The sequence below is a fragment of the Cervus canadensis genome, chromosome 2 (assembly GCF_019320065.1).
Source record: "Cervus canadensis isolate Bull #8, Minnesota chromosome 2, ASM1932006v1, whole genome shotgun sequence".
Classification (NCBI taxonomy): domain Eukaryota; kingdom Metazoa; phylum Chordata; class Mammalia; order Artiodactyla; family Cervidae; genus Cervus; species Cervus canadensis.
Window position 1 is genome coordinate 38,215,528 of NC_057387.1, and position 16,285 is coordinate 38,231,812.

Genomic DNA, 16,285 nt, shown 5'->3' on the forward strand with positions numbered 1-16,285 from the left:
CTATTTCTGGCTGATTCCCTGGAGCACGAAAGCCGGCTGCATAACCCAGGGAATATTAGCCTCTTTCCTTCTTTCACTCTCTTATCATCAACTCCGGACCACTAGGTTCAGGTCCATTAAAGGACCAACACTGACTCAGGGATTGAACCTGTATCTCCTGGTTGGCAGGCAGGTTCTTTACCACTGAACCATCTGGGAAACCCAATCTCCTGCTTGACCTCGTCCCAATTTACTTTGATTCATAAATATAATTCTTCAGATTTCTATGCAATATTGTTCTTTATAGCACTGGAGTTTACTTTCACTGACAGGCACATTCATGACTAAATGTCATTTCTGCTTTGTCCCAGCTGCTCAATTCTTGCTGGAACTTTTGGTAATTGGCCTTTGTTCTTCCCCAGTAGCATAATGGACACCTTCCAATCTGGGAGGCTCATCTTCTGGCATTATATTTTTCTGCCCTTTCAAACTGTCCATGGGGTTCTCCAGGCAAGAATACCAGAGTGGTTTGTCATTTCCTCCTCCAGAGAACCACATTTTGTCAGAACTCTTCACTATGACCTGTCCATCTTGGGTGGCCCTGCATGGCATAGCTCAGAGCTTCAGTAAATTACACAAGCCCCTTCACCACAACAAGGCTGTAATCCACGAATTGTCTAGTAGTTGCCTCCTTTTCTGGGGTTTAAAGTGAGATGATTATTTCATCTCTTCCAAATCTATCCTACGTTTGTCGCTGTTGAATAGCAGCTTCTCCTCTCCAATAAGCCTCTCCATAAAGTCTCTCTAAATGTCACAGGTCTTTCACAGCAGTTCCTGACTCCAAATAGATATGCTTTCATTAAATTGTCATTGAGGCTTTCACCTCTGTGTTTCCTTTGGGCTAGGAACCTTGCCTTCTTTATCCTCTGTTGTTAATGCATTTCAGCACTGAAGAGGATGGAATTTTGGCCCCTACTAAGATATGTGAAGATGACAGCACTTCAACAAATACCCAGCAAGCTTCCTGTTCTGAATGTGGAAACATAACTCCATCTCACTGACAACCACAAGATGGAGAAGCAACTGCAGGGAAGCCAGGTGAGGCCCAGAACCTGTCTAACTGTTCTTTGGATATTAATCCATTATTAGATACAGGACTAGCAAATATTTTCTCCCATTCTGTGGGTGGATTTTTTTTTTTAAATCTATTGATAGTGTCTTTTGACGTTCATGTTTTAAATATTATCATGAAATCCAGTTTGACTGGTTTTTGTTACTTGTGTTGTTGGTAGCATATCTAAGAAGTCATTGCCAAATAAAACATTGTGAAGTCTTTATTCTATATTTTCTTCTAAGGTTTCATTGTTTTTGCTCTTAAATTTATATTTTTGATCCATTTTGAGATAATTTTTTTTTTTCATTTTGAGATAATTTTTGTATATAGTGTTAGGTAAGTGACCAAGTTCATTCTTTTACATGTGACTATCCAGTTTTTCCAGTACCATTTGTTAAAAAGAATCTTTCCTCATTGAATGGTCTTGGAAACCTAGTCAAAAACCATTTCACCATACATGTAACACATTCATTCATTTCTGGGCTATTTTATTTCATTGTAGGTTTGTAGTAGGTTTTGAAATCAGGAAGTGTGAGTATTCCAGCTTTGTTCTTCTTTCAAAAGATCGTTTTGGCCATTTGGGGTTCTTTAAAATTCCATATAGATTTTAGAATGGGTTTTCCTATTGCTCAAAAAAAAAAAAAAAAAAAAAAAGTTGGGATTTTTGATAGGAATTGCATTGACTCTGTAGATCTCTTTCCATAGAATTTATATTTCAACACCATTAGATCTTCCAATCCATAAATGTGGGATGTGTTTCCATTTATTTATGTCTTCTTTAATTTCAGCAATGTTTTGCAGTTATTACTGTACAAGTCCTTCATCTCCTTTATTAATTCCTAAGCATTTTATTCATTTTCAGGCTATTGTAAACTGAATTGTTTCCATGTACAGACTGATCAGTCCTTTTCAGATTGTTCATTATTTGTGTATAGAAATGCAACTGATTTTTGTATGTTGATTTTGTGTGTGCGTGTGTGAAATCTTCAGGGTTTTCTAAATAAGATCATATCTACATTTCAATAGAAAAAAAAAAATCCAAATAACCCAATTTCAAAATAGGCAAAGGACCAGAACAGAATTTTTTTTTCCAAATAAGACATACAACGTGCAACAGGTACATGAAAAGATGTTCAACATAACCAATCAGCAGAAAAATGCAAACTAAAACCACAATGAGATCACCCTCCTCACACCTGTTTGTATGACTATCATCAAAAAGGTAAGTAATAAGAAATGCTAGCAAGAATGTGAACAAAAGAGAAGGCTTATACTCTGCAGGTGGAAATGCAAACTGGTAGTCACTATGAAGAACAGCATGAGAATTCCTCAAAAATTAAAATCTATCTATTATATGATCCACTAATTCTACTTTTGGGTATATATTCAAAGTAAACAAAACCATTGTTTAGAAGAGGCATCTGTACTCCTATGTTCATTGCAATAGAACCTACAGGGCCAACAACAAATCAATGGATCACGAAAACATGATATAAGTATATATGTATGCACACACACATAAATACATACATTTATGCATAATATTCCACTGTGTGTGAATGAGCTTGGAGGCATTAAAGAAACCAGAGAGAAGATGACCAAATACTGCATGGTATCATTTCTATTAAAAAAAAAAAAAAAAAGCTGAGCTCATATCCAGGGAGTAGGAAAGTGGTTGCCAGGGGCTGGGTGGTGGGGGAAATAGAGAAAGGTTGGTAAAAGTTACAGACTTTCAGTTGTAAAATGAATAAGGACTAAGGACATGATGTATAATGACTATAGTTGGTAACAATGTAATCTATAATTGAAATTTGCTAAGAGCATGCCATGCATGCCAAGTCGTTCAGTCGTGTCCGACTCTGTGCGACCCCATGGACAGCTGCCCACCAGGCTCCCCTGTCCACGGGATTCTCCAGGCAAGAATACTGGAGTGGGTCACCATTTCCTTCTCCTTTGCTAAGAGAGTAATACTTAAAATGTTCTCGTTAAAACAAAAAATGAAGCAAAAACATATGGTATGATGAGTGTGTGAAATAAATCAATGTGGATATTCTTTTCCAGTGTATATATATGTTAAATCACTGTGTTGTATACTTTGAGAATTTTATATATCAATTATATCTCCATAAAGCAGGAGAAAAAAATCTGTGAAGAGAGATAATTTTACTTCTTCCTTTTTAATTTGAATTCTTTTTATTCTTTTCTTGCCTGATTGCTCTGGGTACAATTTTCAGCACTACCTTGAAGAGAAGTGGCAATAGTGGGCTTCCTTGACTTGTTTTGGTTCTTAGTGGAAATGCGTTCAGTCTTTAGCTATGGAGTATGATGCTATGACTGAGAAGGCAATGGTACCCCACTCCAGTACTCTTACCTGGAAAATCCTATGGACGGAGGAGCCTGGTAGGCTGCAGTCCATGGGGTCGCTAAGAGTCAGGCACAACTGAGCAACTTCACTTTCACTTTTCACTTTCATGCATTGGAGAAGGAAACGGCAACCCACTCCAGTGTTCTTGCCTGGAGAATCCCAGGGACCGGGAAGCCTGGTGGGCTGCCGTCTATGGGGTCGCACTGAGTCAGACACGACTGAAGTGACTTAGCAGCAGCAGCATGATGCTATGAGTTTTTTCATTTAAGAATATTATTATACTGAGGTAGTTTCCTCTGTTCCCAGTTCATTGAGTGTTTTTATCATGAAAGTATATTGAATTATGTCAAATGATTTTCTGTCAATTAAGTTGATGGTGTAGTTTTTACCTTCATTCTGTTAGGTTTGATAGATCTTCAATGATGAACCATCCTTGTATTACAGTGTAGATCCCTTATGGTCATCATGTAAAATCCTTTTAATATGTTCCTTTTAAGGACTTTTGCATCAGTGTTGAACCAAAGGGATATTGGCCTGCTGTCTTCTTTACTTGCAGTGTTTTTCTCTTTATTAGATATTAGGGTAATATTGGTCTCATGGAATCAATCAGGAAACTTTCCCTCCTCTTCAATTTCTGTGAAAAGTTTAAGAAAAATTAGTTTGAATTATTCCCTAAATGCTTGACAGAAATCAACAGTGAAGGCATAGGGTTCAGGGCTTATCTTTGTTGGGAGATTTGTGATCATTGATTCAATCTCTGTCTTAATTATAGGTTTATTCAGAATTTCTATTTCTTTGCAATTTAGTCTTTAGTAAGTTTGTATTTCTAGGAATTTGTCCATTTTATCTAGTTATGTATTTCATTAGTGGAGAATTATTATATTACTTTTATAATCTTTTTTTATTTCTATAGTATCTGTAATGTAGTATGTCTCCAATTTCATTTCAGATTTCAGTGATTTTTTTTTTCCCTTTAGCTATAGGTTTCCCTTTAGTCACTGTAGCTATAGGTTTGTCAATTTTGTTGGTCTTTTTGAGCAATCAAATTTTGGTTTTATTGATTTTCTCTATTTTTTAAATTCCCTATTTCACTTATCTTTACTCTAATCTTTATTATGTTCTACACTTCCTAGGTTGGGTTTAGTTTGTTCTTCTTTTTCTAGTCCTTTAAAGTTATAAAGCTAACTCATTGATTTGAGATCTTTGTTTTTTAATGTTAGTGACTGTAACTATAAATTCTCCTCTAAGCACTACTTTTGATACATCCCATGGTTTTGGTCACTGCAACCAGTCAATATTAAAGGAAATCAACCCTTGAAAATTCATTGGAAGGACTGATGCTAAAGCTGAAGCTCCAGTACTTGGGCCCCCTCATGAGAAGAGCTGATTCACTGGAAAAGATTTTTGATGCTGAGAAAGATTGAGGGCAACAGGAGAAGGGGGTGACAGAGGATGAAACAGTTGGATGGCATCACTGACTCAATGGACATGAGTTTGCACAAATTTCAGGAGATAACAAAGAACAGTGAAGCCTGTTGTGCTGTACTTCATGGGGTCACAAAGATTTGGACACAGCTTAGCGACTGAACAATAGTTTTTGGGATGTTGTGTTTCTGTTTTTAAGTATTTCCTAATTTCCCATGTAACTTCTTTGACCCATTAGTTGTTCAACAGCACACTGTTTAATTTCAACAACAGTGTGGATTTTCCAGTTTTCCTTCTTTTATTTATTTCTAACATTATCCCATTGTGGTTGGAAAAGATACTTTGCACATCTTTTTACAAATCTATTGAAACTTAATCTGTGGCTTGACATATGGTCTATTCTGGAAAATGTTCCATGAACACGTGAGATAAATATGTATGCTATTGTTGGCTATGGTGTTCTGTATATGGCTATTAGGCAGGGAGTTATTTAGTCATTTATTTCCTTACTTCTGCTTGACTGAACTACACATTATCATTACCAGAGCCCAAGAGTTTCCAACTGTTATTGTAGAATTACCTATTTTCCCCTTCAAACTCTGTCAGTTTTTGATTCATATATTTTGATAATGTCATTAGGTGTGTAAATGATTATATCATTTTTCTCTATTGAAATTTGTATTAATGTTTTTGTCTCTTCTAACTTTTTAGACTAAGTCTATTTTGTATATTAGTCTATTTTAATATAGCCACTCCTGCTCTTTTTTGGTTATTATTTGCATTGAGTATCATTTTCAAAACTTTCAACCGATTTGGCCTTTGGATCTAAAGTGACTGTGGTAGTCAGCATACAGTGGGATCCAGTGTTTGTATCTTTTCTCAATCTTGGTGTTGTCCCAGGAGTTTAATTCATTTGTATTTTAAAGAGATTATCATTTTGCTTGTATACTATATGCCTCATACTTGTTGCTTTTTTACAGGGCGGGGTGGGAGGGGGGCTCATTTCCTCCTTTAGTGCCTTCTCAGTTCGTTCAGTAGCTCAGTCGTTTCCAACTCTTTGTAACCACATGGACTGCAGCACACCAGGCTTCCCTGTCCATCACCAACTCCTGGAATTTGCTCAAACTCATGTCCATTGAGTGGGTGATGCCATCCAACCATCTCATCCTTTGCCACCCCTTTCTCCTCCCACCTTCAATCTTTTCCAGCATCAGGGTCTTTTCCAATGAGTCAGTTCTTTGCATCAGGAGGCCAAAATTGGAGTTTCAGCTTCAGCATCAGTCCTTCCAATGAACACCCACGACTGATTTCCTTTAGGATTGACTGATTGTATCACCATACTGTCCAAGGGACTCTCAAGAGTCTTCTCCAACACCACAGTTCAAAAGCATCAATGCTTCAGCACTCAGCTATCTTTATAGTCCAACTTTCACATCCATACATGACTACTGGAAATGCCATAGCTTTGACTAGATGGATGTTCATTGGCAAACTAATGCCTCTACTTTTTAATATGCTGTCTAGGTTGATCATAACTTTCTTTCCAAGGAGTAAGCATCATTTAATTTCATGGCTGCACTCACCATCTGCAGTGATTTTGGAGCCCAATCTATATGCAATGAAGTGATGGGACCTGATACAACAATCTTTGTTTTCTGAATGTTGAGTTTTAAGCCAAACTTTTCACTCTCCTATTTCACTTTCATCAAGAGGTTCTTTAGTTCTTCACTTTCTTGCATAAGGGTGGGGTCATCTGCATATCTGAGGTTATTGCTATTTCTTCTGGCAATCTTGACTCCAGTTTGTGCTAAATTCAGTCCAGTATTTCTCATGATGTACTCTGCATATAAGTTAAATGAGCAGGGTGACAATATACAGCCTTGATGTACTCCTTTGCCGATTTGGAACCAGTCTGTTTTTCCATGTCCAGTTCTAACTATTGCTTCTTGACCTACATACAGATTTCTCAGGAGGCAGGTCAGGTGGTCTGGTATTTCCATCTCTGGAAGAACTTTACACAGTTTGTAGTGATTCACACACTCAAAGGCTTTTGCATAGTCAATAAAGCAGAAATAGATGTTTTTCTAGAACTCTATTGTTTTTTCAATGATCCAAAGGATGTTGTCAGTTTGATCTAGGTTCCTCTGCCTTTTCTAAATCCAGCTTGAACATCTTGAAGTTCACCATTCATGTACTGTTGAAGCCTGGCTTGGAGAATTTTGAGCATTACTTTGCTAGCATGTGAGATGAGCATAATTGTGCAGTAGTTTGAGCATTCTTTAGCATTGCCCTTCTCTGGGACTGGAATGAAAACTGACCTATTCAGCTGTGGCCACTGCTGAGTTTTCCAAATTTGCTGACATACTGAGTGCACCACTTTCACAGTATCATCTTTTGGGATATGAAATAGCTCAACTGGAATTCCATCGCCTCCACTAGCTTTGCTTCTAGTGATGCTTCCTAAGGCCCACTTCACTTCACATTCCAGGATGTCTGGCTCTAGGTGAATGATCACATCATCTTGGTTACCTGGGTCATGAAGATCTTTTTGTATAGTTCTGTGTATTCCTGTCACCTCTTCTTAATATCTTCTGCTTCTGTTAGGTCCATACCATTTCTGTCCTTTATTGTGCCCATAATTTCATGACAAGTTCCCTTGGTATCTCTAATTTTCTTAAAGAGATCTCTAGTTTTTGCCATTCTACTGTTTTCCTCTATTTCTTTGCATTGATCACTGAGGAATGCTTTCTTTTCTCTCCTTGCTATTCTTTGGAATTCTGCATTCAAATGGGTGTATCTTTCCTTTTCTCCTTTGTTTTTCACTTCTCTTCTTTTCATAGCTATTTGTAAGACTTCCTCAGGCAACCCTTTTGCCATTTCTTTTTCTTGGGGATGGTCTTGATCACTGCCTCCTGTACAGTGTCACAAACCTCCATCCATAGTTCTTCAGGCTCTCTATCAGATCTAATCCCTTGAATCTATTTGTCACTCCCACTGTATAATCATAAGGCATTTGATTTAGGTCATACCTGAATGGCCTAGTGGTTTTCCCTACTGTCTTCAATTTAAGTCTGAATTTTGCAATAAGGAGCTCATGATCTGAGCCACAGTCAGCTCCAGTCTTGTTTTTGCTGACTATTTAGAGCTTCTCCACTTTTGGCTGCAAAGAATATAATCAATTTGATTTTCGTATTGACCACTTGGTGATGTCCATGTGTAGAGTCTTCTCTTGTGTTGTTGGAAGAGGGTGTTTGCTATGACCAGTGCATTTTCTTGGCAAAACTCTATTAGCCTTTGCCCTGCTTCATTCTGTACTCCAAGGCCAAATTTCCCTGTTACTCCAGGGATTTCTTGACTTCCTACTTTTGCATCCCATTCCCCTATAATGAAGAGGACATCTTCTTTGGGTGTTAGTTCTAAAGGGTCTTGTAGGTCTTCATAGAACTGTTCAACTTCAGCTTCTTCAGCATTATTTGTTGGGGCATAGACTTGGATTCTTGTGATATTGAATGGTTTTCCTGGGAAACGAACAGAAATTATTCTGTATTTTTTGAGACTGCAGCCAAGTACTGCATTTTGGACTATTTTGTTGACTATGGCTACTCCATTTCTTCTAAGGGATTCTCGCCCACAGTAGTATTTATAAAGGTCATTTGAGTTAAATTCACCCATTCCAGTCCATCTTGGTTCGCTGATTACTAAAATGTCAATGTTCACTCTTGCCATCTCCTGTTTGATCACTTCCAATTTGCCTTGATTCATGGACCTAACATTCCAGGTTCCTATGCAACATTGCTCTTTACAGCATCAGACTTTACTTCCATCACCAGTCACATCCACAACTGGGTGTTGTTTTTGCTTTGGCTCCGTCTCTTCATTCTTTCTGGAGTTATATCTCCATTGATTTCCAGTAGCATATTGGGCACCTACCGACCTGGGGAGTTCATCTTTCACTGTCCTATCTTTTTGCCTTTTCATACTGTTCACGAGGTTCTCAAGGTAAAATCCTGAAGTGGTATGCCATTCCCTTCTCCAGTGGACCACATTTTATCAGAACTCTCCACCATAACCCCTCCATCTTGGGTGGCCCTACTACACGCATGGCTCATAGTTTCACTGAGTTAGACAAGACTGTGGTCCAATTGATCAGACTGGTTATTTTTCTGTGATCTTGTCTCCTCAGGAGATACTTAAACACAGTTCTGTCTCAGTCTCTGTGGGGTCTGTGGGTCGTGGTGCACACAAAGTATGTTTGAGCCCCTTGAGCATCTTTGGCAGGTATGGGGTTAGATTCTAAACGTGATTTCGCCCCTCCTACCATCTTGCTGGGGCTTCTCCTTTGCCCCTGGATGTGGGGTATCTCCTCAAAGTCGCTGCTGTGCCACAAAGCCACAGCTCCAGCACCATACAGTATCTTTTATGTTGACATTTTTTTTGGTAGTAAAAGGTTTAAATACTTTCTCATTTTGTGTGTGTGTGTATTCTATAGCTCTTTTTTTTGTGGTTACCATGGGGTTTACACTTAACATACTAGTTATAAATTCTAATTTAATTTATACTAGTTTAACTTCAATAACATATAAAAAAAAGTCTTTACACTTGTTTCCAGTCTTTTCAATTGTTGAGGTCCCCTGAATTACATCTTTATACACTGTGTGCCCCTAAACATAAGCAAGTATTTTAAATACATTAGTCCCTTAATGAAGTAGAAAACATGTAGATTTGCAAACCACAATTACAATATTACAAGCTTATTGACTAAACACTGTCTAGTCAATGTATTAGTCTATTAAATCCTGTATATAAAAAATTTAGCAACTGATCACTTTTACAATAATATTAGCTTTTATAATTGTTCCTGTATTTCTCTTTATTATGATCTGTGTTTTTCCATATGGCTTTTAGTTATGACCTAGTGTCCTTTCATTTGACCCTTGTAAGATTTCCGTGAGCATTTCTTGCAGGAAAGGTCTAGTGGTTAACTCTCTGAGCTTTATTTAGGAATGTCAATGTCTCCTTCACTTTTGAAGAAACAAACAAACAAACAACAACAACAACAAATGGTCTTGCCAGATAGGGAATTCCTAGTTGAATTTTTCTTCTTTTAGAAATTTGTATCAGTCCACTCCTTTTGGCTTCCTAAGTCCTGATGGAAAATCTTCTGATAATCTTCAAGAATCCCTTTTATATGGATATTCACTTCTCTGTCTTATGTAATTTTATTATGTCTTGATGTGGACTTTTGAGTCAGTTTTACTTGGAATTCATTGGACTTCTTGGATATTTATATTCATCAGATTTGTTTTCAGCTACTACTTCCTCAATCATTCTGGCTCTTCCTCTCTCTCTCTCTCTCCTGGGACTCAGTGTGCCTGTTGGCCTGCTTAATGGTTTTCCACAGGACATTAGCCCATTTTCACTTTTCTTCAATCTTTGGTTTGTTCCTCAAATTTGATAATTTTCATTGTCCTATGCTCAGTGATTCTTTCTTCTGCATACTCAAATCTCCTTGAGTGATTTCTCTGTATTCTGTTTCAGTTATTGTACTTTTCAGCTCCAGAAACATTTTCTATCTATTGATATTGCCATTTTACTCTACATTGTTTTGCTTTTACTTCCTCCACATCTGCTGTTAGTCCCTTGCACATCTTTAGAACAGTTATTTTACTCTTTGTTTAGCATATCTGCCATCAGATCTTATTCAGGGATAGTTTCCATACAATTATTTTCTTTGAATCACTCATATAATCCTGTTCCTTTGTATGTTTTCTTGAAAACTAGTCATTTGATTTTACATTATGGTAACTCTGGAATTCAGATTCAGCCCCTTCTACAGTTTGCTCATTTGTTATTGTTTTTGGTTTTTAAATTACTGCGTGCTGTATCTGTGTCAAGGATCAACCTGAATTGTAAAACCCAAGGCCTTCCCATATTTTTTACCCTTACCTTGGGATTAGTGGTCTATTTCTAATCTTCCCCTTATGTGCAGTTTTTTTGGAATGTCCTAGTCTTTAAGCATGCCTGGCTCCCAAAAGTGGGAAAACTAAAGAGGAAAGGCAAAAGGGGCGACCTGGCTTATTATTCCCCTGTAAGTCACTTCACTGGGGGTGGTAGAGATAGGAGAGAGGGATTACAAACATGGGAGGTGTAACAACCATGGCTGCCAATCTCTGCACCTCTGTGATCAAAAGTGGCATTAACAATCATGGCATAGATACCCCAATATTTAAGAGTTCAGGGTTCTTTTTGCCCACCCTGACTCCTATTAGCAAGGTGTTCCAGGATACATATATGACTGCCTGCCCACATGGTTGGCGTTGGGATACTGGTTGCTATCACTATGCTAAGAGCTGAAACTGGTCTAAATTAACTACAATTTACTGTCCAAGGCTTTGTCTGGAAGTTGCAAGCCCTAGACTCCAGAGTTCCAAAATAGTGACATCAAGCAGATTCTTTTGGTGCAACTATACAGGTGCTAAGTTGGGACTCCTGGTACTTCCTACCCCATCATCTTCCCAGAAACCTCTTAGGTATAGATTTGTGTGTGAACAGTTTTTGTTGTTCTTAGATTAATACTCAGAAGTGTGGTGGTGAAGTCACATGTTAACATTACTACAAACTTCCTCAAACTGTTTTGTAAAGCAGGTTGTACCATTTTGTAATTTCATCAGCAATATACGAGAGCTGTAGTTGCTCCACATTCTTGACTAATCTTGGTACTATCAGCATGTATTTTAAGCCATTCTAATAGGTGTGTGGTGCCATCTTATTGTGGTTGTATTTTCTATTTCTCTAAATAGATCAAATTGCCAACATCCACTGGATCATCGAAAAAGCAAGAGAGTTCCAGAAAAACTACTTCTGCTTTATTGACTATGCCAAAGCCTTTGACTGTGTTGATCACAATAAGCTGTGGAAAATTCTGAGAGAGATAGGAATACCAGAACACCTGACCTGCTTCTTGAGAAACCTGTATGCAGGTCAGGAAGCAACAGTTAGAACTGAACATGGAAAAAGACTGGTTTGAAGTAGGAAAAGGACTACACCATGGCTGTATATTGTCACCCTGCTTATTTAACTTATATACAGAGGACATCATGAGAAACGCTGGGCTGGAAGAAGCACAAGCTGGAATCAAGTTTGCTGGGAGAAAAATCAATAACCTCAGATATGCAGATGACACCACCCTTATGGCATAAAGTGAAGAAGAACTAAAGAGCCTTTTGATGAAAGTGAAAGAGGGTGGTGAAAAAGTTGGCTTAAAGCTCAACATTCAGAAACTAAGATCATGGCATCCGGTCCCATCACTTCACAGCAAATAGACGGGGAAGCAGTGGCTGACTTTATTTTTGGGGGCTCCAAAATCACTGCAGATGGTGACTGCAGCCATGAAATTAAAAGACACTTACTCCTTGGAAATAAAGTTAGGACCAACCTAGACAGCATATTAAAAAGCAGAGACATTACTTTGTCAACAAGAGCCCGTCTAGTCAAAGCTATGGTTTTTCCAGTGGTCATGTGTGGATATAAGAGTTTGACTGTGAAGAAAACTGAGCACCGAAGAATTGATGCTTTTGAACTGTGGTGTTGGAGAAGACTCTTGAGAGTCCCTTGGACTGCAAGGAGATCCAACCAGTCCATCCTAAAGGAGATCAATTCTGGGTATTCATTGGAAGGACTGATGTTGAAGCTGAAAATCCAATACTTTGGCCACCTGATATGAAGAGATGACTCATTTGAGAAGATCCTGATCCTGGAAAACACTGAGCGCAGGAGGAGAAGGGGACGACGGAGGATGAGATGGTTGGATGGCATCACTGACTCAATGGACATGAGTTTGGGTAAACCCTGGGAGTTGGTGAAGAACAGGGAGGCCTGGCGTGCTGCGGTTCATTGGGTCGCAAAGAGTCGGACACAACTGAACTTAATGGATGATGTGTAGCATCATTTCATGTGCTTATCTGCCATCTGCTAATCTTTGGTGAAGTGTTTACAAATTTATTGTTCATTTTTGTTTTCTTATTTTTACAGTTCTTTATATATATCCTGGATATTCTTTTGTCAAATATATGCTGCCCAAAGATTTTCCCCAGTGTGTGCCTCTTCATTCTTCATAGTGTCTTCTAAATAAGATTTTTATTGGATGACATCTAATTTATCTTCAATGAAGAAAACTTTTGGTGTTGTATACAGGAATTCCTTGTGTAAGTAATGTCACACAGATATTTTTTCCTGTAACTTTTGGTCTGTATTTCAAATCAATTTTGTGTGAAAGGAAGTTTTTAAAGGTTTTTCTTTTTGGGGGGTGGGGGGTGGGGATACAGGTGTCTGGTTATTCTAACATCTTACATTTAAATAGCAATCCTCTCTCCACTGAACTGTCTTCTCATTTTTGTCAAAAAATCTGCCATACATGTGTGGGTCTACTTGTGGACTTTTCTATTTCAGTGATCTATGCATCTATCCTTCTGCCAAATATTTTACTGTTATTCTAGCTGTATAATAAACCTTAGAAATATGTAACTTAAGTCATATAATTGTTGACTTTTTAAAAATTGTGCTGGACATTCTGATTGCTGTTTTTCCAAAGAGCTCTGAAAGTCAGTTTAGCAGTATCAACAAATTATCCTGCTACAATACCAATTTGAAATTAATCTATTTGAGGAGACATCACAACAATCATGACTCTTTCAAGTCATGTATACAGTATAGTTCTCTGTTTACCTAAGTCTTTAATTTTGATTAATTCAAAATTTGGTGGACGGCCTTTGGCATAAGGACCTAGTACACATTTTCGTAGATTTATACCTAATTATTTCAATTCTGGTACTACTGCAATGTTAATTATAAAAAAAAAAAAAAAAATTTCAAGGTCTAGTAGTTCATCGCTAGTTTATTTACTGACTCCTACATATTTACTTTTAATCTTACAATCTTGTTTAACTCTATTGTAGGAGCCTTTAAATCTTTGGAATTTTCTACATAAACAATCATATCATCTCTGTATAAGAATAGTTTTATTTCTTAATTTCCAATTTGTATACTCTTCTCTTTCTCATTTTATGCACTGGCTGTCAGTGAGATGTTGAATAGTAGTCAATGTGGCCTTCCTTGACTTGTCTCCCTTTCCTTTGGGGAAAAACATTTAGCCTTTAGGACTTCCCTGGTGGTTCAGATGGCAAAGCATTTGCCTACAATGCGGGAGACCCAGGTTCGATCCCCGGGCCGGGAAGATCCTCTGGAGGAGGAAATGGCAACCCATTCCAGTACTCTTGCCTGGAAAATTCTGTGGATGGAGGAGCCTGGTAGACTACAGTCCATGGGGTCACAAAGAATCGGCGACAACTGAGGGACTTCACTTCACTTTGAAAGACAACTGGGAGACTTTGCAGACACTTTTCAGCTTAAGGAAGCTCTTTTCCATTCCCAGTTTACTGAGTTTTTACTAAGAATGGATATTTAGCTTTGTCAAATGTTTTTCTTTCATTTATTAAGATAATCATAAGCTTTTTCTTCTTTAGTCTGCTGACAGAATGAGTAAACATTTATTGATTTCAAAAGGTTCAACAGACTGCCTTTCCCAATATAAAGTTCTCTTGGTCATGATTTAAATCCTTTTTACATATTGCTTGATTCAACTTGCTAATATTTTGTTGCAGATTTTTACATCTATACTTACGAGAAATAGAAACACATAGTCTTTTTTTTATGACCAAGGTACTGCAGGCCTCTTAACATGAATCTGGAAGTGTTTTGTTGTACATTGTTGTTGGTTTCTTCATTTAATGCTTGGCAGAATTCACAAGTCAAGCTCTTCAGGCCTCCAGGGAGACTTTTAACTACAAAGTAAATTTATTAGATATGGAATTATTCAGAATTGAGAAGTAGGTTACCTGCTTCTCATATAAGTTTAGTTAAATATTTTCAGGAAGTTGGCTCATTTCATCAAAGTTGCCATATTTATGGAAATAAATTTACTAAAAATACTCCAGTATCATGTACTTACAACCTGAGAGAGAAGAGCAGTTTTCCTTTGCTGTCAGGCCAGAACTGTTTCAATTGATCTTCTCAGGAACTAGTTCTGTTTCCAGTATTTTCAACTCTTTTCTGTCTACAAGTTCACTGATGTATAATTGTTTTCATTATTTCCTTGTTCTGTATTGTTTATTCTTTTTCTAGTTCCTTAGGGTAGAAGGTTAAATTTGTTAGTTTTCTTCTTTTCTAATAAAGCCAAATTCTCTTAAAAACCCTCCTTTCAGCTGGAGTTCCCAAATTTTGATGCCATATTTTCATTTTCATTCAAATACTTTCCAATTTCTCTTAAAAAGTCTATCTTGATCCATATATATAAAACGTGGAAATGCATTACTTAATATCTAGGAACTTGAACTTTTTTCAGATATTTCTGTTACCAGTATCTGATTTTGCTCAGCTAAGATCAGAGAATTACATGATTTAAGATTCTTAGCTTGCTAATAAGAATAATTATCTTCTAAATTCTACTGCTGGTTAGTTCACTGGGTTGGGCAGGAAGAAAAACCTTACTCTTTTAAAAACATAAGAACAGATACAAAGTCCAAAAGAGACATAACATTATACTGTGGTATTAAAATTTCATAAGGATGATTAGGAAAAAAAAAAAAAGTCTAAAAATTCATGGAGGTAGAAGGGCAAAAAATGGCTAAGAAACACTGGATTAGAGGTGTTTCATTATTTTATTTTTCATTTAAGAGGTGATATATTTGTCATACAGAAAAGTGTGAAAAAGTGTAACAGACTCCATATCCCAAGACCCAAATTTAATAATGCTAACATTTAGAAAAATATTCAAATACGTTTTTAAAAGAAAATTCCAATATATATATAGAGAGAGAGAACAACCCACTCAAATTTCACTCTCTTTCCCCTCCATCTTTTTCTTACACAGAAAGATATTAAATGTTTTCATAAATAATATATAACATTTTATGTATCATATTAAGCTCTGAAAAGATTCATGATACAGAAATTAATCAGCTGTTCATATTTTCTCCTGCAATTCTTAAATTTTCAAAGATCCTAGAATATAAGTACTAGAGAAGTGGTATATTGATGCCATACCATAATGTAATAAAAAAGAAATGTCCTATGTAGTCAAATACCCTTTTACTGATTTCTGATATACATATAAATATACACATATATTTTTAAACATTCTCATCCCTTTAAATCTTTGTATATTAAATCAAAGATACTTCATTGATCTCCCAGTTTTTTCCCATAGTATTAAAGCTTGAGCTCAGTGGGTACAGAATCTCTTTTTCCTAGTACTTTTTCAGTATTTGGTGAGTCTTGGTTGTTTATTCTAAATTCCCTATACTATCCTTTGTGTGAATGCTGTATCTCTACTATAGTTTGCTTTC

At 37.0% G+C, this 16,285-nt stretch overlaps 2 protein-coding genes across 3 annotated transcripts in view; both read right to left on the reverse strand.

The window, feature by feature from the left end:
- Positions 1 to 14,686, reverse strand: part of LOC122436616 (alpha-amylase 2B) — a 66,459-nt gene extending 51,773 nt beyond the window's left edge. The window contains exon 1 of one of the 2 annotated variants that reach the window (XM_043460491.1): positions 14,563 to 14,686. The gene's annotated coding sequence lies outside the window, so the exon portion shown is untranslated. Of the gene's footprint in view, positions 1 to 3,847; positions 3,981 to 14,562 lie in introns of those variants that run through there. The other variant, XM_043460490.1, reaches the window with a different exon arrangement.
- Positions 14,569 to 16,285, reverse strand: part of RNPC3 (RNA binding region (RNP1, RRM) containing 3) — a 31,314-nt gene continuing 29,597 nt past the window's right edge. Inside the window, exons 16-17 of the transcript XR_006268049.1 lie at positions 14,890 to 15,065; positions 14,569 to 14,722 (exon numbers count right to left, since the gene is read on the reverse strand). The gene's annotated coding sequence lies outside the window, so the exon portion shown is untranslated. The remainder of the gene's footprint in view (positions 14,723 to 14,889; positions 15,066 to 16,285) is intronic.